Consider the following 22,576-nt stretch of genomic DNA (forward strand, 5'->3'; position numbering starts at 1 on the left):
GGGCAGTGGTCCAAGGAACACATTCAGGCTGAATGACAACACAATTTGCGTCCACACAGTTCACATCATCGTGCAGCGGGGGACATGATGACGCAGTTCACATTAAATTACATCATCAAGGTCCCGCTCTACCCACTTCTGAAGAAAGTAAAGAGGGATATGGGAGGTTAAACTGAACTGACAGGAGTCTCCCAGACATTCAGGGAGAGTAGGTAAGGATGATGTAAAATCCAAGTAATTCTGCCAGTAAAAATTTTTGCACCTGCTGCTAAAAATCCACCCATTTCCTCCCTTCCTAAAATACAAAATTTTGCAAATCCATGCAGTTCCAAAAGAAAGGCAGTGTTCATGCAAATACAGGAGCGTGATGTCACAACACAGCATTTCTGTCTAGTGTGTGCGAGGATCAATAATGCAAAACATTACGGCACATTATTGAAATTATTAACATTAAATGAAATCAAATGATTGAAATCTCAGCTGAAATATTGAGAGATGAATTACCCGATAAGCCTGCCTTCTGGGTACTTAACAAGACTAACATTTCAATATCCAGATTCAAAAAATCTTGAAACACCTTATTTCAGCGGCCAAAGCAGTAATACCAATCTACTGGAAATCATCCACCACCCCATCTATCCGAGATTGGTTCCAAAGACTTGAATGTTATAGAACCATGGATGAATTAACATTATCTACAACTGATAGGTTTAAAGAATAATTTGCCATTTGGTGCCCCTGGCTCGAAATCCAAGATTCCAAAAAATTCACATTTGTATGGCACCACAAAGGGTCTGCAGCGCCGTACAGAGAGCATAGGACGAAACAAAACACGGCATACATGACAATACAAAAACAAAGATAAGCCAAATTATCAAACCCACCTGTTAAGAAATGTTTAGTGCAGCAAGAGCTATGGATCACAAGAATCTTGGGGCCATCTTTGATGTTGATATGATCTAGTGAATTGATGAGCTACATTCTCATAATTATTGACATATCCCACTAAATGGCATTCTCCACAGTGTAGATAAATTGTACACAGTAAAAGTAATAATATTATATTTCCATAGAGGTGCACCTTTATGTGATATAATATGTTACATTTAAGTATTGCACTATCCATGTATGTGCAGAAAAATAGAATTAAACTTGTCACTAGAGGGCCTCACCCACAGCTAGCATACTGTGATTTACAACTTAAAGCCATGAATAAAATGATATAGGCGTTGGTGGAATTGATCAATGCAATATGCAGTAGACAGGTTCCTGTTACAATGTAAACAGCTCATGTGTCCAACGTTTAAGCATTCAGGATGTCTTGGAGTCACGAAGAAGGGAAGGACTGACAATTCAACGATTCTCCTTCAGGCGGCCCTTTATATTTTATTCACTGAATAGTACGACTGTCCAGGAGCCCTACCTACTAGCTATCAGATTGCGCTATATTATTTCACGTTTTAGTCTACCTATAAAGGTTGACGTGACTGACACAAAGCCAGGAGAAGTTGTCCACGTATCACAGGCCCTGGAAGAAGTACATTATGTACGTAGTTCTAAATGTATTTATATAACACGACTTCCTTTTACATAGTTGACAGCTGAAAGTAAATATAAGTTATGTGAGAAGTCAGAAAATGAGGAAACAGAGGAAGACGTGATTGAAACACCTATCTCACATTACACAAGAGTTGTCCCTTCCAGCTACTTAATGGCCACATGTTAGGAAATGCTTAGTGCAGCAAGAGCTATATATGGGCGTCAGACACAGAATCAGGAACATGCATGCAAAACAACATACAGAAAACAATCTCATAATAAAAATCACACGTAATTACTGCCTAACACATATGTCAAAATCCCCCATCAACCTAAAAAATATAAGAGAAATGATTTCCAGTTTATTTAAAACCTACAAGTCTCACAGTCACTCTCAGGCAAACGCTAGATAACGTCCAAGCATTTGGAATTCACCAGAGAGGAGACCTTCAGTGGTATATAAGAAACTACTGCACTACAGCACTAAAGGTCACTTTTTCAGTCTGGCGATTGTTGTTGAGGGAGAGCAGCATCAAGTAGATGAGCACCATCGTAAGTTGGCATGGGACTATCCAGTGGTATAATGGAGCTAAACTAATACAAAATGGCACAAATCCCACCAGTATCCTGACCATTACCTGCTTCAAGGTTCTGGTGCTGCTAATATGGAAAGGGAGCAAGGCTCAGTAATCTTTGTGTTCATGGTTATAGGTTGGTGTATAAGTTGTACTGCCATATGTCTAATTTTTGAGACTTTCATGGTCTTTTCTGTTCTACAGGTGTTTTTTTATTTGGACCTTTGCCTGTAAAGGATATCAGAGCTTTGATGATTGAATGCAAGTATAGTCTCTTTAAATCATGTACCCAGATGGAAAACTATATGAGTTCACCATGGCCCCATCGCCATTCCCTATTTTTAAGACTGCGGGGACACAGATGTCCTGTACAGTGGGCCACAGGTAATCAATGAATTGGTCTAACAAAGGAGGGGGTATCCCACTTCTATTGAATTATGTAGAAATGGTCCTCATCATTTCTGATTGTGGCAAATTAGATCATGCATACCAGTTACGGCTAAAAGTTTATGCTTAAAATTTCCCAGGGCAGCTGAGCGAGTCACAAAACTCCTACCACTCAAAGCTGTATAAAGTTGCATAAACTTTAATTTTAATAATATTTTTTTCCTCTTCAGTACCCCAGTTATCACGATATCCTTCACCACCAAGGGGGCTTTGTTAAATAGGGTGAAAATCCAATTTTTGCCAGTGTCATATGCAAGCTAATTACTAGTCATATAGACCTGCAAATATGTATTTGTGAATTAATTCATAGTATTAGTTTGGTGTGGCTGAGATGAACTCTATGCTCAGCTACGGGTTAAAACCTAAAACTAAATTAATGTATCTCTTTGATTGTTTCTAAACACTTCTGTTCTACACAGGAGGTATTTATGGATAGAAAGTTCCAGACACATAGTTACAGATGATTGCCCAATACCAATTTATGGCACAGGTCGTAAAAGCTCTTGAAAGCTCTCTTTATGGGTATATCAATAACATATACTTGCCTAATTTTGACAGGCTCCCTCTGGGAGATCACTGAAGAGGGGTGTAAAGGGAGGACGGAAGGGGGCGGGGCTTCTGGATTTTGCGTCATTTTTGCCCCGCCCCAGTGATGTATGCCTCTTTGGGGTCGTTTTACAGTGGTAAGAAGACCCAAAGCAGGCATTACATCTCTGGGGGCGGGGGCATGTTAAAATGTCCTGTACAATCTAAAAGAGCTGCTCACTTTTAGTTAATTTCACATTGAAAAGTGTCCCATTATTCTTGCTTCTCCCAGTAAACAGAAAACTGATTATTCACGAGTTTAACATGTCTGTTGTTTAGTCCTTTTTATTTTACCAGAAACTATTGTATTATATCTTTGTAGGTCCTATTGTTAATTATTTTTCCACTTAAGCATTGTGGGTTTACTTTCCATATTAAATTACACTTGATGAGCCTATTTCATTATGGAAAATAAGGGAAAAAAATGAGTAAGCCATGTTACAATGCAAGGGGTGCAAATGAGTTTATTATTTGGCAAATGCGTTATATACTGTTTGTTTTTTCATGTAGCACACAAATACTTGATAGCTTATTTGTACACTGAAGTTTAAAGTTGATCTAGGATATGCCCTACCCCAACTATAAATCTGTCCTTACATTTTAAATGTACCTCCCCCTCCAATACAACATGTTTTTGCCAAGGTTCAAAGTTACTCAATTTTTTTGCTTTACTTTCCTTAATGAATCAGACCTAATAAGTTCATGTCTCTGTTCTTACAAATTCACATGTCAGACTTAGCTTGGTATTAGAACACTACATAGTTGAAACAGAGGAGATCATTTGGTTTATGATAACTCTGGGTCAGGGCTGATTATTGATTTAAAAGGCTTCCTGAGTAAGTGTATCAGCTCTTCACAAAAAACCTTGATGGTGGCATAATTGGGTGGCAGGGAAAGTTTTAATAATTTTTAAACAGACCAGATGGTTGTTTTTGTTTAACCCTTTGACACACACACACACACACACATCATGCAGGCTCTGGTGAGTTCTGGATTGTGACAGCCGTATTGAGGGTTTTTAACCTGCTCATAATTAGACCCATATTTGTTTTTGGTTTTTTTTTATCATATATTTCCCTACTTTGCTTGCTTCTATCCCATGGCAACGGTCATGATCCTATGGTATACCAGTAGAGAAGTAGATGGAACCAGAGGGAATGATTGGGAGGCAAAGTTTAGAGGCCCTATATGTCTTTGCCAGTGAAATTATTTAGTAATAATTTTTAGTATTATTTTATTCAATTTTTATTTACTGGTGGAAGTCATATGTTTAGTACAAACAATATCTCCATCATTTACAAATATTATTGTTAAATTTTTATATGATGCTTTTATTTTGCTGTTTGTCTATATATACCTATGATATATTTATATACCCAATAATTAGCTCTCCCCATCTGACTCAATGCGAGTTCATGCAATAACATCACTCTGCTGATCTTCATAGCTTTCATAACACTTTTGTAGAATTCTAAATATATCTAATTATGTTTCCTAATTATATAATATAGGTGTATCAAAGGAACGTTTCCGTTGCAATCTACAGAAGGCTAACTAATAAATAATTTTAAACAAAAGAAAAATGAGCTATGTTTTAAACAATTATTTAGAGCAGTGACAAAACGCTATCAAAAAATGGTGATGGGATATAAAGTATATGGCACAGTAAAGTAAACAATTGCCCTTTTTTGTCTCTCTTGTTTTTAGAAATAAGGCTGGTACATAAGAGCTGAATGGGCTTCTTCAGAGTTTCACTTTATGTTGCACTATAGTTATTTTACGCTATTTTACACAAAATGTATTAGCCCGAATAAACAGTTACACAGGTTGCCAATAAGACATCAAACTATATATAAGACATCAAACTTCCTCTCATAATAAGACTTTCCTTTCGTCTGCAAACCTTCAAGCGTTCTCTGAAAAGCCACCTCTTCAGGGAAGCTTATAATATTCCTCAACCACCCTCTTAATCTCCGCAGGTTACCCTATTACCACCTTTACACAGTTCACACAAGACAACAACCTTCTGACCTCCTGACCAACATTGCTGTGTGCCTGGATCATATAGCCCATTAAGCAAGTTTTACCTTTGCATTCTGGTTGGACCAATATGCAATATGTAGCACTTAAGGACCGTCTGTATTACCCAGTATTGTTTAATTTCTGTGTTTGTTTCTAATTTTAAAGTGCTACGGGATTTGCTGGCTCTATATGTAATTGTTGTTGATGATGATGATGATAAATAGGAAGAGCTGTGATCATGCAGCAAGAACTATATGACTGCTGACTCATCTTTTACTGCTAATCATCACAGCTTACAGTTCTCCCACTTAATTCCACTCTCACTGACTCAGCCTGCCTCTGCCCTCATTCTCACTCGTATCACCCTCACATTTTACCTCAAGCTCGCCCCTCCTTATTGGATTGTAAGTTCTCAGGAATAGGGTCCTATCTACTCCTGTCTTTTGCATTGGCTAGTGCTGTATTTTGCTTTTTGCACCTCAATGTTTTATTTACTATTCTCTATTGCCATACTGTATGGCACTGGTGGTACCATATGAATAAAATAATAATAATAATAATAATAATAATAATAATAATAATAATAATAATAATAATAATAGTAATATACAATTCATGCAAGGAATATTATTTCTTTTCATACAAATTCCTGTTAAAAGTATGTTTTTCCTATACGGTGGTAGTCATTATAGTGAACACCTAAATTCCGACAAGTTAGAACGACAAGTTAATCGCGACTGATGTTATTGGCGACATGGAGGTAATTAGATGTCTGCGTGTGTGTGTGTGTGTGTGTGTGTGTGTGTATGTTAGTGAATTTAGACTGTAAGCTCCAATGGGGCAGGGACTGATGTGAGGGAGTTCTCTGTACAGCGCTGCGGAATCAGTGGCGCTATATAAATAAATGCTGATGAGGATGATGATGTCGTTAAATACTGACATTGATGAATTCAGAGAAAGACACATACCAACAGTGAGATTTACGTCACTTCTAAGGGCGACAGTTCCATTGATGCTATTAAAGGGGCAATACGAGGACCTGGCAGCTGTATAATGTTTTTTATGAAGGGTTGTACATTATACAGCCGACGGGTCCTCGCATTGCCCCCTTAATAGCATCAATGTAACTGTCGCCCTTACAAGTGACGTGAATCTCACTGTCGGTATGTGTCTTTCTCCGAATTCTTGTATGATGGTTTTCAACATGTCTAATTTACTCCATGTCCCCAATTACATCAGTTGCTATAATTTATTGACTATTAATATAATCTCCAAAATTCATTCTCATCGGTATATGAGCTACACAGTTTGCCTCAGCCTATCATAATGTCCTCTGTATTGTGCATGGTTCAACATGTGACATCAATATTTATTATACAGTTCCTCAATAAGCTGAAATAACTAAGCGTTTAAACCACCAGGCTTATAAAACATTACTATGGCTGTAATAAAAGATAAACGTTTCAAATGTTGTTTGCAATTAAATATATGAGGATGCAACACATGTATATAAATCATAACATATGCCCAGATAAAACACATATCCTGCTACAATTAACATGTCTGAACACATATTTTAAGACAAGCCTGGCCACATTCTCCTTCATGAACATAATGCACATGCCAACGTTTGTTTTCTAGCCTATCATTTTATCATTAGCTCCACCTATATAAATAAATATATTCAGCACTAAACACACCTCTAGATATATTAACATATTTTGCAAAGAGGATGAACTGTGCAAGTCTGCATATCATTGAATATCAATACTGATTTGTTTTCCAAGAAAATGATCTTTAAAGTTGTTCAGTATCAACAGCCACGTTTCATAGAAAATCTGTCACACATCGCTAATCTCTGATTCGAGTCATTTTTATTTTAAACTTCCCTAGCAGCAATATTCTTCAATCCTCATTATATTGTTTACTTATTTATAAATACAAAAAGGGACAATCAAAAATGTTTTAAAAAAATTAGTAACAATATTGTCATAACAATGTGGTATAACTGCATTAATAAATAACCTTATGAAGAACTTTTTTTTTGGAAAGATGGAAAAGAAAATGTTATAACATTATTACTTTCTTTGCATTACCCTTTACTGCAAAAGGCTTTATTCAAAATTTAAATAATTTATTATATTGACCATGGGTGCCTTTTTGTATACATTTTCCAAGTTCTTGTTAAGATTGTAAAAAATATTTGAATTGTTTTGAGTTTCTAAAATAATTTTGAAAAAAAAATGACATAGGAATACGGGCCATAGAACTGAACTGGTGTAAACAGCTATGAAAAGTATACGACTGGCTAAAATGAATTGTTGTCTCTATTATGCTCTACAAAAGATATATAAGAATTAGCAGTAGCTTGATTTGCAAACTGAGCAATAATTATTTTCACCGGTCATCTTATTCAAATCAAGCTACATCTAAAATACTTTACTTTAGCTAATGCAGGACAAGCCAGATACAATTTTCATATCTAAGGTGTATTATAAACCTCATTAAAATAATAAGAATGCTAGCAGTTGCCATGTGAAGATATAAAGACATAATCCTAGATCTTTTATGCAGAGCAAAGAACTCCAAAGTGAACTCTAATCACATTATAATTCACTGGAGATGGTTATGTGACATCACTAGTAACTCATTATAACTAATAACATCAAAGCTCATAATTCTTACGTGCTTCCCATGTCATATGAAGGTGAAAAACACACATCCGCTCAGCTATAGTTCAATGCTTTACCAAGCACACAGACTGGTAACCCAGTGCCCACATCTATGTGAGAGAGTAAGTTATACCCCATTCATACTGCACCAAAATCCCGGGTTTTTCCCGGGGCGAGCTCAAACGACCCGGGTCTTGGTGCAGTATGAATGGTACAAGTGAAAAATCCCGGGTCTAAAAAACCGGGTCTTCAACCCTATGAATGGTGCAACCCGGGTTTTTGCATAGGAGAGAGAGAGAGAGAGAGGGAGAGAAAGAGAGAGAGAGAGAGAGAGGGAGAGAGAGAGAGAGAGAGGGAGAGAGAGAGAGAGAGAGGGAGAGAGAGATTTTTCTTCTTCAAATTCCAGCTTTCACCCAATGAAAACTGCTCTGGTGATGACTCCCACAAATTGCCAGGGCACAGACTTGTGCAGTATGAATGGGTTCAACCCGGGAAATTCCCGGGTCTAAGGTGCAGTATGAATGGTATTTCTGAGCTGGGACGCTCCGAGCCCCTGCAAAAACCCGGCTCCAAAAACCCGGGATATTGCCGGGGCGGCAGTATGAAAGTGGTATTAATAAGCCCATAGAATGGGGTTATATACAAATCTGGTTTGTCACTGAACCATAAACACCAAGGACCTGATTCATTAAGGAAAGTAAATGCCAATACTTGCCGTATTTTGAGTTTAATTGTTTTGCGCATGCCCAGATACAAACAATACGCCCGCCAGAGACTGCAAGTGTAATGCAATTCATCTTTGAGCGCAATGGAGAATTAATACATGCTTCAATTTCATGGACAGAACGGGCAGGGGAGTGGACGTATGCATGTAGTAAATGTACATTAAGGACGTGCCATGCAGCGTCCGATTCAAGCTTTGGGTATCTCTAAGGTACTTGATTTTCAGCAGTGTCACTTGCATCAGCGACAGGGCCAATGTAAAAGCCGAATGATAGTAATGATGGTGACGTATGCATGCTAGAACATGTGTTTGAAATCAAGAGAAACTGTGAAAATGCAGTTTATGTACAATAGGCATTAATAACTTTTTATTCAAATGTTTTTTCATTAATGACTATGGGCCTGATTCATTAAGGTAAGTTAAGCAAAAGTAAGCAAGTAAGGCAAAACCATGTTGCATTGGAAGGGGAGTTAATTTAAAATGTGATGGCAGATTTATAGTGGGGGTAGGGCATGTCCTAGATCAACTTTAAATTTCAGTGGACAAATAAGCTATCAAGCATTTGTGTGCTACATGAAAAAACAGACAGTATTTATCTTATGTGCAAAATAATAAACTCATTTGCACCCCTTTCATTGCAACATGATTTTATCCAGAAAACTTGAGTAAGAAAACATACTCAATTTTTTGCTTTACTTTCCTTAATGAATCAGGCCCTATATTATTAGCAGGTGATTTTCTTCTAATTTTTTTATTTTTTTCTGTGCGTTTTGCTGGGACGTTATATTCTACATATGTATTGTTGGTATCCACCAGTGTGTTTTGTCAGTCTCAATACAGTAGGTGCCATATAGGCAGAGTGTACCTATACCCGTATTCAACAAGAGACGGTTCTTCAGATCCACTTGTAGTTGAATACAAAATGCACAATACGGTCCATAATGAAATGAATCAGGCCCTTAGTTTTCTGTTTTGAACATAAGGTAAATACTGACTGTTTTTTCATGTAGCGCACAAATATCAACTTTAAATTTCAGTGTACAAATAAGCTATCAGGTATTTGTGTGCTACATGAAAAAACAGTCAGTATTTAACTTATGTGCAAAACAGAAAACTAATTTTCACCCCTTGCATTGTAACATTTTGTCCAGGAGACTTAAATAAGAAACTTCTTAATTTAAGTTCCTTAATGAATCAGGCCCCACAAGTCATTATCATAATGCAAAAGATAATATTTACATGTCAGTACATAGTAATTACAAATACATACTGACACTTGCATCCACATTCCTGAAGACAAGATCATTGAGAACACAAAAAGAATATACATACAAAATAAAAAGTCCTATGGCGTGGATTTATTCTACTTGTACTGCACACTTGTGGTGAGGGTGATAAACGTGGGAGAATCTTACTCTATCATCCTGACCTTTTTTCTGCTAAGTCCCTTCCCAAGATACCTTTACCCGACTCACTCTGATCTTGCTAGGGAAAAATAAGCTTGTGTCTTAGCACTTTACTAACTCTCAGACTATAGTGTCATTATCTGATAAATTCTGTGGGCACAAAAAGAGATTTAATGACAATTACCATAGGCCCTCTTCACACAAATCTCCACTATACTATTATTTTATTTTGTTCTGTTTGTATCTATCTAAATTAAATATATGTACACAATAGCAGTGTATCTCTGATATTACATGAGATAGGGTCTCTTTAGAAATAATAACCTGCAACATCTGACTGTGGATGGTCTTTTGAGCAATTCTATATCCTTGTGCCAGTGATAAATCTTACAGTACACTCATTAACAATCACCCCTCATATGCTGGTCTTTAAAGTTCTAATCCAAAGTGTTTTGGAATGCAGCATATTATACAAACACAGCTTACTATACACAGCTACTAACACCACAAAGCACTAAAACGTGGAATTATAAATAGGGATGATACCATTATAATTATTTCAAATTTTATATAGCACCAACTTATTACGCAACACTTTACGGAGACTGTTTAATCATTCCTTTCAGTTTCTATCATTGTGGAGCATACAGTGTAAATACTCCAGCACTAGCGTTAAATTTTGTCAGAAGCCAATTAAACTACCTGTATATGTTTGTAAACTATGGGAGGAAAGAGGAGCAACCAGAGGATACCCACACAAACAGGGGGAGAACATACACACTCAATACAAGCAGTGCCCTGTTCGGGATGTCATTATAAATTTAAAGGGCCAATCACAGACTTTTGATGGCCATTTACTATACAGCTATATACATCAAACCTAAATGAGCAACAAGAGGGACGGGGAACAAAAATGACAATATTCTACTAAAACATAATTTACTATGTACTATATACATACATTTGTATCAATACACCCAACACATAATATGTGTCAGTGTCTCTCTGTATCTGTGTTCCCGGAGAGCAATGTTTCTTTATGGAAAATAAAATGTTAAAACAGAGTTAAAAAAGATCAAATTAAAAAAAGTTATTTTAATTTATGTATCTTTCCCTTATATATGTGTATTTGTGTATCTCTTGTATCTGTTTCCTGGTGGGTATACATACAAAAAACACTGGCTAGAATTCTATTTGTTGTCTTCTATATGATACATGTGTAACTATGTGTACATACATTATTGTCCATGAGCTGTTTCATTTCCTCTCTTGTTCCTAACGCTTACCTTTTTGTAGTCTCTGCCCTTTACCGGTGTTCATGTTTCTCATTAGCCCTTTATTGTTTCATCGACTGTCCCTCTGAAATGTGTGTGCTTCTTTCTCTGGAACTCTCTGAACTGTAGAGCTCTTCAGACAGACAGGACGGTCCCAGGATACACGTCTGTGATCAGATTTCCACTGACTTCACACCTGTCTGACGGGTCTTTCTGGCTTAGATGTGTACTGACCGCCTCCCCACCCCTGCTCTGTGTGTAAGGTAGGAAAAATCCTGCTCAGTGTGCAAGGTGCAGCTGCAGGGCACCAACCTGCTCTACACACACAGCTCCTGTAAGACACTGACATCAACACATATAACACTGGGACAAGGTGGGGAAAAGAATGGAACATAATATGCCATACTTCTGTAAACATTACTACCAGAGATCTTATAGAATATGTTATAGACTTGATATATACTATGGACTGTGTTTACAGACTTTTGATTCTAGGGGTTAATGAGACCACAGAACTGATCACACAATAATATAAATGTTGAAAACAGTAAAGCATTGTGGACCTGTGGCGCATCTGCTTATTTGTGCGTTCCATGATGAATGCGGTATAAACATTCAATGTGTGTTTCCTGAAGCTGAGCATGCAGCCTGGAGAGTCAGGGGCATATTTATTAATTAGTGTTTTGCCCCGTTAATTATCATCGGTCATCGCATACCAAAACCAAGGGAGGGAGGCGGGTTCAGCATTACATAAATAAATGTGCACCCACAAAGCATATGCCGTCATCTGCTCAATGTTTACTGGCAAAGAACAAACCTTAAACTAGCTGGTATTGGCACCCAACGCACCAGCGAAATAGTCCCGCAACGGGAGCAAAAATAGCAGGCGGCAACCAACGCGAAAGGTACGGGAACCCAAACCAAAACTGCTCCACAAGTGGTACCAATAAGACACACCCTGAGCAGAACCTCCAAAACCAGGGAGGAAGATAAACACGCCTCAAGCAGGTGCTGGCAACTAAAGTGCCCGCAAAGAAGAACCAAAACCAGGGAGGAAGCGATATATACGCCTGGAGCAAGTGTTGGCACCTGCGGAGGACCTCCAAAAATTGGGAGAAAGAGTGGGCAACCTGTCATGCAGACAAGAGGCAGAACACAAACAGCCAGGAATGTTTATAATGTGGCCTGAGTGGCCTCCCACCGTGACACAGGAATGGGTGTAGCCAAAGCTCACTTTAACCCTTTAGAGAGCTAAACATAAAGTTATGGACACATGCTCAAAGTTGTATTTTCCCTCAGGCTTAATTCATTTAGTCCTGAGGTTTATTATTATTATTATTATTATTATTATTATCATTATTATCATTGATTTGTAAGGCGCCACAGTGCTCCGCAGCGCTGCACAATAGGGAAAACAGGACATACATAAAACAAGGCAAAACAAGGCCGACAAAATAGATGCAGACATGAAAACAAAGAGTATGAAGAACCCTGCTCATTAGAGAGTTTCTAAGGGCACAGCTGAAACAAGTGTGGCTGAGTGTGGAGATTGGGACAGTTGTGAGGGTGCTTTATTGTGGGCAGTATAGGGGAGAGCGTAGGTAAATAAACTGATGTGTTTCCAGAGAGCGTAGTTCAAAGGTAGATCTAAGAAAGTGAGAGGGAGAGTATTTTGACATGAAATTTGAGATGTATGAAGGAGGGTTGCTGATGAGGGCTTTGTAGGTAGGGGTGAGTAATTTGGATTTAAGCGGGGACACATGGGTGAGGGAAAAGCAGAGGGTGGATTTAAAGGTCTTACTCTGTGGAGTGAGGGAGATTTGAATGGAGTTGGTGACTCTGGGAGGAGGGAAGATGAAGTTTTGTTTTGGGCATGTTGAGTTTAGGTAGCGTTGGGATGAATTTATAGTAAAGGAAGATGCCGTTGGAGGAAGATTTTTGCATGTGACAAGTCTGTTTGGTGTTTCCTAGTTGAGGTCTGGATCTCCAGAGACTTTATGTGGTTCCTGGAGCTGTATTGTTGAGGGTTTGGTGTGAGCATATTGTTGTACAAAGAGGCAGCCAGACCCTGCAAGACGGTGCACATTGGGGTGGAGCACTGTGGATGCAGCAGTTTACAGGCCTCTATCAGATGAACAATAAGCAGTAAGCATCATTATTGGATATGGTGGATCATTGCTATTGTTCCTATGGTTTATTTTTTCTAACAATAGATCTCAAATTTTGGGTCATTACAGTCATTGTGCTACCTCAGACAAAGATATTTCTCCTTTCTTTTTAAAAATGAGGGTTAGGTCTATTTTTGCACCTAGTATGCTCCCATATGTATGAAGACGTCTGTAGTGTGCATACATTTGCACAATGCTTGCATATGTGTGTGTCCCAAGTGCTATATGTGCACAGTAAACTATATACAATGCTAGAAAAATTTGGACAACCCTGGATAAATTGCAGGTTTCACTGAATTTCTAAGTGCTAAAAAGTTAGCGCACCATCTGTAGGGTACAAACTCCAACATTGCTTTCTTCTGCACGGTTTAATGCACAATTGCTAATTTTGTGACATTAACAGATTGAAAAATAAAAATAAAACAGTGTTAAAATGTTCAGACACCCTATTAGCCAGTACTTCGTAACCTCCACAGGCTATATTTGGCCCCGCCCACTAAGGAAATGTCACCACTTTGGCCAACCCCAACCCACTTCACTAATGAAGTGGGCTCGATCCGGAAGGTTTCCCTGCTCTCCCAGAAATTTGTGAGTCTCACGGACATTCCGGGAGAGTAGGCAACTATGCTTCTTGTCACCAGAGAATTTCTTTTCCTGGTTTAGGAATTTTTTCAACTCTTTATTTCTTTGTCAGGTAGTACAAGCTTTAATCTGTTACTTACTTTGCTCAGTGGCCTAGTGGTTAGCACTTGTGCTTTGCAGCACTGGGGTCATGAGTTCAATTCCCGACCATGGCCTTATCTGTGTGGAGTTTGTATGTTCTCCCTGTGTTGCGTGGGTTTCCTCCGGGTGCTCCGGTTTCCTCCCACACTCTAAAAACATACTGGTAGGTTAATTGGCTGCTATCAAAAATTGACCCTAGTCTCTACCTCTCTGTCTGTATGTATATGTATATGTCTATGTGTGTGTGTGTGTGTCTATATTAGGGAATTTAGACTGTAAGCTCCAATGGGGCAGGGACTGATGTGAATGAGTTCTCTGTACAGCGCTGCGGAATTAGTGGCGCTATATAAATAAATGATGATGATGATGATGATGATGTCCACAAGTATAAGTCACAATACATACATGTGTATGTGTAAAAACTTCCCATTGAAATTCAAACATAAGGGTGTAAAAATTCAGCTTGTTTATGTTCTGGAAAAGCCTGTGAACCCCTTGCAAGAGAAGCGAATTTGCATTTCTTTTCTGCTCATTTAAAAATTCCATTTGCCATTCTATTTCAGGAGCAATACAGGCACAATGTTAGAGATAACTAATGACTATTTGTCTTGTACAAATGCCATCTTGGGACACATAGTCACACTTGCGTAAGAGCAGCCATGCTGACATCACTAACAGGAAATCCCTGGTTTTGCTTTGTGTATGCACAGTCCGTGGCAAAGATTTGTATATGCTATGCCAAAATAAACAGTCCTCCTGGTCTGATAATTTTTTAATGTTTGTACTTCTAGATTAACATTTTGCAAATTCATGTAAGATTGCATAATTTTCTGTGGTTAAATCCATTCTGTATTTAACCACAGTCTTTGTATTATTTTTAGGTTCATTTGGTGAGAGCACTGATTATGTTTATGGTTCACAACTAGGGGCACATGGAAAAGCAGGAGATGAAGTAGGTTAGGCTAGGACAACCTGTAGCCAATCAGAGCATCAGTACATTAACTGAAGCACATAATGTTTAAGCTCATCCAATCCTTACATGTGTAAACAAATTTGATGTGGGGGGGGGGGGGGAGGAGAGGGAGTTTGGAGTGTGAATGGAAGAAAGCGCTTTCCTTAGCAGGGATTTTTGGTGAAGCCCTGCACAAAGGAGGGAGCTGGGCAGGAGTAATGTATTTATTTCTGGGGAGTTCAAAAAAAATCATTTCATTTTCATATTTCAATATGCATTAAGGAATGTAATATAAAATGTGGCAATACAATGTCTCTAAATAAATGTCATAGGTTATGTATATAAGTTTCAAGCAAGTAGTATTTCAGGGAAACATAGTCTAGTCAGGGTAAACACAGGATTTATAAAGTCAAAGTTCCAATGGGCCAATTTATTGCTGTGAACCTGGAGAAAACTAATAGCAGCAATAACATAACCATAATATTTACCATTTTATGGTCCAAAACAGGTTCGTAAATTCTTGCCTTGCCCTACACTGGCTCCCCATTCCTTACAGAATCCTCTTCAAACTCCTGACCGTCACTTACAAGGCTCTCTCCCAGTCCACTGCTCCCTATATCTCTAACCTCCTCTCCATTCACACCCCTGCCCGTTCCCTGCGCTCGGCCAATGACCGTCGCCTCTCCTCCACTCTGATCACCTCTTCCCACTCCAGAATCCAAGACTTCTCCCGTGCTGCCCCCCTTCACTGGAACGACCTCCCTCGCTCCATCCGTCTTTCTCCCAATCTGTCCTCCTTCAAGAGGGCACTCAAAACTTACCTGTTCCTAAAGGCTTACCAACCTTCCACCTAACCTCTCCTCCACCTGTTCTTCCCCTCTCTCCTCCCGCCCCCTGTTCTCTCCCCACTTCTTCAACTTGCTCCCTGTGTGCCTGTGTTCTGTCTACCCTCCCTTAGGGTGTAAGCTCATTTGAGCAGGGCCCTCTTCCCTCTGTTCTCCATACCTGCTCTTCTGCTCCATCTTTACTGCATTAGCCTGCCTGGAGTCTCTGAAGTTTTGGTATTTTTTGTTAACCGTTTGTGATGTGTTACCTTGTTTAGACTACTGTTTGTGCTGTGTACGGCGCTGCGGAACTCTTGTGGCACCTAATAAATAAAGGATAATAATAATAATAATAATAATAACCGAGGATCATTGAAAGCGGTTGTAGTGTAATGTATTTTAAATATAAGTCCCCAGTTGCAGTGCATTCTGCAGTACATTGCAGAGTGACAAGGGTGCTGAGAGTGCGGTTAAAATACCGGGCCCTGGGTCTGCATGTTTAGGAACCCTACACTATCTCATTGCCACTCATACCTGCCAATGGTACATGTGGAAATGCAGGGTTTTATTTCTAGGAGGTAGGGGATGGCTATGTCCATTTCGAGCCAGTGTTTGGTGCCTGCTCCTGGTGAACGTGATCTGCAGCCCATGAGTAATATTATTTGGTAGATAGGTTGGCATGGAAGGACCCTTGTATGGCGTGAGTGAGAGCAATTGCACCTCAGTGCATTGAGGAATATTAGATGCATATTACAGTGGTCAGACCATCTGATGTGTTAGAGGAGGGGTACCAATAATCTCCTGGAGCTCGAGGGGATTAACTGATCGCCAATGGTCACTGGGTGGAAATAGCATACTGACCATCATTCATTTGGGAGGCAACAAAGCTCCATGTTGCCTTATTAAAAGATGATTGTATAAAATACTTTGTTCCTTTATAATTGTCTATATTAACCCTTGTACATTCATTAGGTTAGAATCACTTTCAACATCGTGTTTATACAATTACCATCAATTTTTAAGTGTAACTCCTTAATCTTTTCTAAAAGAGCATAAATTATGTAATGCTCGGCACCTGCAACATAAATGCAATACAAGTGTGAGTCCTATTGCAGCAAGTGTGTAGCTGTCAGTATTGTGGCAACATAGTAACATAATTGATGAGGTTGAAAAAAGACACCAGTCCATCAAGTTCAAACTATTTTGGATCTCCTGCGATCCCTCTCTTATATTTGAAATTGAGCCAGATGAAGCAACCGCCAATCTGTTTCAATCGGGAAAAATCCCTACTGACCCAATATTGCAGTCCTTTTTCTTACTGGATCCACTGCTATCCTTCATTTTAATTAATGGTTGTAACCCTGGATACCATTTTCTGCTAAAAGCTTGTGTCTGTCAATTGAATCCGCCATCACAACCTTCCCTTGGCAACTGCAACATACACAATCTATCCTCACAGTGCCCTGTCAGAAGCTAGTACGAGCATGAAGACCTACAATTCTAGGGAAGTAACACCTCACAAAGATACATTTCAGAACAAGAGATCATGCTCCCTAGCTTCAGGCCTTCAGATTTATCAGAAATGTGAGAGAATATGCAGATTGAATAATTGATTTATCGAATAGAAACCCTGCAAAGATTACTTACTTCCAGGACTACTTTAGAAAATGCAAATCTAGCAGTCTGTAATGTATAACGACAAAGCCACAAATCAAGCATTGTGAGATTTTGAAGCAGGTGGTATTAGCGATTTATTACATAGGGAAATATGTTGGTTTGTGACCTCAATGTAACACTAAGGTGTTTGCACTATCTGCATGCAATCTGTCTTTTTATGGTTCTTGATGCAGAGTTTGTGGGCGTGCTTTCATGTTGATGAAAGGCAGTAGATGGAACATTAAACTATGCTCTTGTTCTGGGGGTGGGTGTTGAGTGATACTGTGCTAGCTGTTTACACTGACAATTTAGTCTAAATCTGACATTATACATACTGAGAGTGATGTTATAAAGAGGGTGACATATAATGTATTTAGTACATCGTAACGGGCTTTTGTTAAATGAATATCCCTGGTGAGTATTGTATTGCATTGAAAAGACAGATGTATAAGGTTATGGCTCGCGTTTTTGTCTTGTTATTATTTCTTAAGAGTCTCCATTATTCCTAAGGGGCCACAAAACGTTGTTGTACTGGGGCCCGAAAAAACCTCTTGGCAGCCACGCAGAGTGATGGTAGGATGAATGCTATGGCACCTCTCCCAAAGCAAATCCGTTTCAGGAAGGCACGAAGGCACAAAGATACGACAGAGCGAGACAAGAACAGATCGGTCCAGATTTATTTTTTATTTGCTACCCTAGTCCTTCTTTTCTGTGCCACCTCCCTTTCCCTCCCCTGCTTAATGACCCCAACTCCTACCAAAATAATAATTATAAATGTTTTCAATATATAAATACTACATTATTAAAACACACATAGTAACATATTAGATTTAAATACAATTATTTACATGTTATAAACATTTAAGCATGGGGAAAAAAGATATGTCTTCATTGGTAAAAATCATATTTATTCAGCATTTTGTTTAATAAAATCACATACCTGTTAAAGGGGGCAGTTGTATATCTGTCTCCTCCTAAAGTCCCCCGGATGACAGACTATTCTTCCTGGCTCATTTTCTTTATTGTTGATATCTTCTGGGCAGGGAGGAGGGAGTCTTGAATTGACAGAGAATTCTCCTGGGCAGCTGGCTATGACTAAGTTAAGGGTGGAATTGACTTTAATTGGAGAAGAGGTATGGTCAACACAGACTCTGATTACTGGCCAATCCAGAATAGGAACTCAGGGACATGTCTGTGACTGTAGGAATTTTGATTTGTTATTGGCCAGTAATCACGTAGCCATGATAACAACAAGGTTCTGCCAGTCTATAGTTTTATTGTTATACTCTATAATTAGTGCATATTGCTTTTAGCATAGGAAAGTGACTATTCACATTACTAATATACATAATCTCATTAAACATGCCTACTTCTTTTAAATTTATTGCACACATATACATTCTTATAATGGAAAAAACCATTGGGTTTAACTAACCTCTTACTAACTAGTAACTAACCACTAATTGTTTTAATCTACTTTTGTGTCATCATTTAGTTCAGGCATCACGCATGTGTATATGCAGACTCTCATCTATCCTGCACAGCTCTTGAATGCTACATGAGCACCTACTGGTATCTTCCCAGAGTTGACCCTTTAGTGGCTATATCTTCTCCATAGACTATATAAGATTTAAATATAATTTCAAGTGTAATTTACAGTAGTACCACATGGCGACATTTAAGACCATAGTGGAATTGTTACTGGTGTCCTTCCCAATGAGAGGAATCCCAGCCTAACCTACAATTGTATTAATGGCAGAATGGGAGGGGGTTGTCATCACTATGAATAAAACAACAGTGTGATATGAAGACCCCCGGTGTGGCTTAGTTCTTAGGGAAAGAATTTAAAACAATGATATCATTTTCTTTCTATTTTTAACATAATCAACTAGATAAATAAATTTACTAAGGACACAAATGGTTTTTTTTATGGGTATAACAAGATATTTTTAAAGCACAGATTGTGGTATATAAGGTTACCTTTAATGTTATGCCCCTGTATCTATAAGCACGGCTCACAGGGGGTTAGTATGTGGTTTGTGAGGTTTTAAGTGCAGACAAATAATTTACATGGATTATTATTAATGTTCGCTTATCTATTGTTAATTAACCACAGAAGACAATCCAGTCAAACCTGTCCACTGGAATGAAAAACATAGCCACACCTAAGCAGACAATGCCCAGAATCTGTGTAACTGTTGTTCAGTACAATGTCTGACTTCAGCTATACTTCCATGTGTCACAGTTTTCTGTTCTATTTATAGATTTATTCTCACCAGTCTTTTTGGAAAATAGTCCTTGAACCCTGCCCACTTTGTACCAATTACTACCGCAACTACATTCTTCTTTCTGTTAGTACACTAATATGCAAGGTAAAGGGAGAACATTTGTACCTAAAGCAATTTTGCATGTAACAAATACTGCAGAGCTTTATTTTACAATGCAATTTAGGGTTAAGCTAGGACGTGCCACTTTCCGAAAATAAATTTGCAGCTCAAAATGGTGTTGCCAAGAGCAAAATTACACTTTATAGCTGGGTTTATAGCAGGGTATGGAGCACACACAGGGTGATGAGACAAGGGGGCCCAGCCCATCTGCTCCACGGGAGGTTTCTGTGCTCGTCTTAGTACACCTGCATTACGGTTGGACAAGTGTACCGCCCCAGTCAAACTACCCACCTGCCACTGTGCTTGGAGTGGGTCGCAGTCCGGGAATGCCCGGGCAGGGCCCTGCGCCCAGAGTAGTAACAGCCAGTGGCATTTTTTCTTTTTCGGGGCTGGTAAAGGGACTGTGCCAACGGCTGGTCGTAGTCCCCGTAATGAATCTGAAGAAAGCACCAGAAATATGGTCCCAGCGCAAAAGAGAGTGAAGAGTCTGTCACCGTGCCAGCGAGTTTGCTATCTTCTGCACAGAGCCAGTGTCATATTTCCAGGGAGGATCGCGGAGGGCAAAACATCTGAACATGGGCCCATACATTTTGCCTATGTTGCCCTGCTTTTACAGATAGCTGTATGGATTGTCGTGGGAAGAGGGTGTTCATTTTGGGTGGAGAAAATGTATATGCAGTATGATAGGTGTATTTCGCCAGACATTGGCAGATTGGACAGGGCCATATAGAGAGAGAGAGAGAGAGAGAGAGAGAGAGAGATAGCTAGATACAGATATAGATATATAGAGATACAGATATAGATATAGATATAGATATATAGAGATAGAGATAGATAGATATACTTGCTCAGTGACCCTTGAAGGTTTTTTTTGCAGGTTTTTTTTTTTAGGATTATTTATTCTAATTAAGAGCCCTGCCTATGGGGCCCCCTTGTCCGTGGGGCCCCCAGGCACCTGCCCATCGTGCCCAATGGAAAAGATGGCCCTGAGATTGGAGCATTCCATACTAAAGGGCTGATTCAATTAGGAACGAGGTTCTGTAGTAACCTCGCAGCTATGTCTCTGCAACGCAAATACGGTAATGAAAAGTTTGCTCATTTTCACTCTGCACATGCATAGAAAAAACCTGCAAGTACATATGCCTATGGAGAGTTACACACATCCATACTTGTAGCTGAAGAGGTGTGACGGGGAAGGAAGAGGATGTTCACAGAATTGTGAGCTGATGCAGACCTGAAACCCTTTTACAACTGGTGCAAATACACACTGATGATGATGAGCATCGCCAGCACTAGCTAACCGCTTTCCTAATGTCGTACTTCGGTCCCTCTGACAAGTCCTATCCAAATTTCATAGCACATGCAAGGGACAGGTAGTGAAAGTTTCTTGGGCACTCTACTAAGCGCCATTATTTTGAATTGTTTTTTAAGCAAACTACTTTCATCAATGTTTTTTCCCAGCCTTGAATGATTGTCAACACCTGTGAGCTGTATTGAAGATATGGAATTTGCCAATACAGTACTTTTTTTGGAATTTAATTTTCTACAATGCTACTTCAAATTTCTGTATTCTGATTCTGATTAACCATATAACAGGATCTATTAAATGGTAATAAGATGTTGTATCCCGTGTTTATCTATCTATCTATCTATCTATCTATCTATCTATCTATCTATCTACATATCTAAAGTTTGTACAGGTGTTTTGCTTTGTAGTATTAATTCAAGTCAAATTTTGCACTGTAGATGTGGCTATTAACAACTTGTATAGATTAATTTATTACATATATATTTTTCATACTTAGACATACATTTATACTTAGACCTGTGTTTTCTCATCAGCTATTTCTGTTGTGTCCGCCCTAGTCATGAGGTTTATAACAAAAATACAATTATTGAATGATCATAAAATATTTACATTTATTTCAAACACTTGCGGGCATATTCAATTCTCGGCGGAAACGCCGAAAATCCGTTAATACAGTAATTTTCTCGCTGGATTTCAGCTCGCAGCTCCCTGAGCCGCGAGCTGAAATCCAGCTATTACCGTATTAACAGTAATCGTTTTTCCGTGGCGCGGAAAAAAAAGAATTGAATATGCACCTTGAAGTCAAGAAATATTAAAGGTTAGCACAAGGCAACACAAATTTTTATCTAATGTGCTTCTTCCCAAATAGAACTGTTCTGGGGAACTCACTCCAACCAGTGCTGCAAAAAATAAAACACAGCACTGTTTGAAAAACCTTGTTTTGCCAGCAGGGGGAAATAATGGACTACAGTGCCAAGGTAAGTTGTGTCCATGGGACTCCCACAGCCTATTTGGGTAATGGATGATATTAATTTTAAAAAAAAATCTGTGGAATTAAACTTTATCTTTCATAGAATACAGAATCTAAACAGACAATGACAACTTCCTCCAGCATACAGAACAAAATAAATGGTTCTTTGTAGATGGTCAATATTAACAACCAGGGTGATGGCATGGAAATTAAAAGGACTTTCCCATATGTGAGGAAGCTGGAAACAATGGGTATACTTAAAAACAATTCCACTTTCGTTTAACTTTTTATAAAATGGACTTGCCCAATGTCAGTGACTGTCAATGCCTGTTTGGTTGGAGTC

The 22,576-nt window shown here is 38.8% G+C and overlaps 1 protein-coding gene across 2 annotated transcripts in view; it reads right to left on the bottom strand.

Annotated features, from left to right (window-relative positions):
- The window catches only part of STYK1 (serine/threonine/tyrosine kinase 1), a 46,023-nt gene extending 27,372 nt beyond the window's left edge, over positions 1–18,651 (bottom strand). The window contains exon 1 of one of the 2 annotated variants that reach the window (XM_075216319.1): positions 18,508–18,651. The gene's annotated coding sequence lies outside the window, so the exon portion shown is untranslated. Of the gene's footprint in view, positions 1–11,256; positions 11,563–18,507 lie in introns of those variants that run through there. The other variant, XM_075216318.1, reaches the window with a different exon arrangement.
- Positions 18,652–22,576: the final 3,925 nt, after the last annotated feature.

This window comes from Mixophyes fleayi, chromosome 6 (genome assembly GCF_038048845.1).
Source record: "Mixophyes fleayi isolate aMixFle1 chromosome 6, aMixFle1.hap1, whole genome shotgun sequence".
In the NCBI taxonomy this organism is placed as follows: Eukaryota; Metazoa; Chordata; class Amphibia; order Anura; family Limnodynastidae; genus Mixophyes; species Mixophyes fleayi.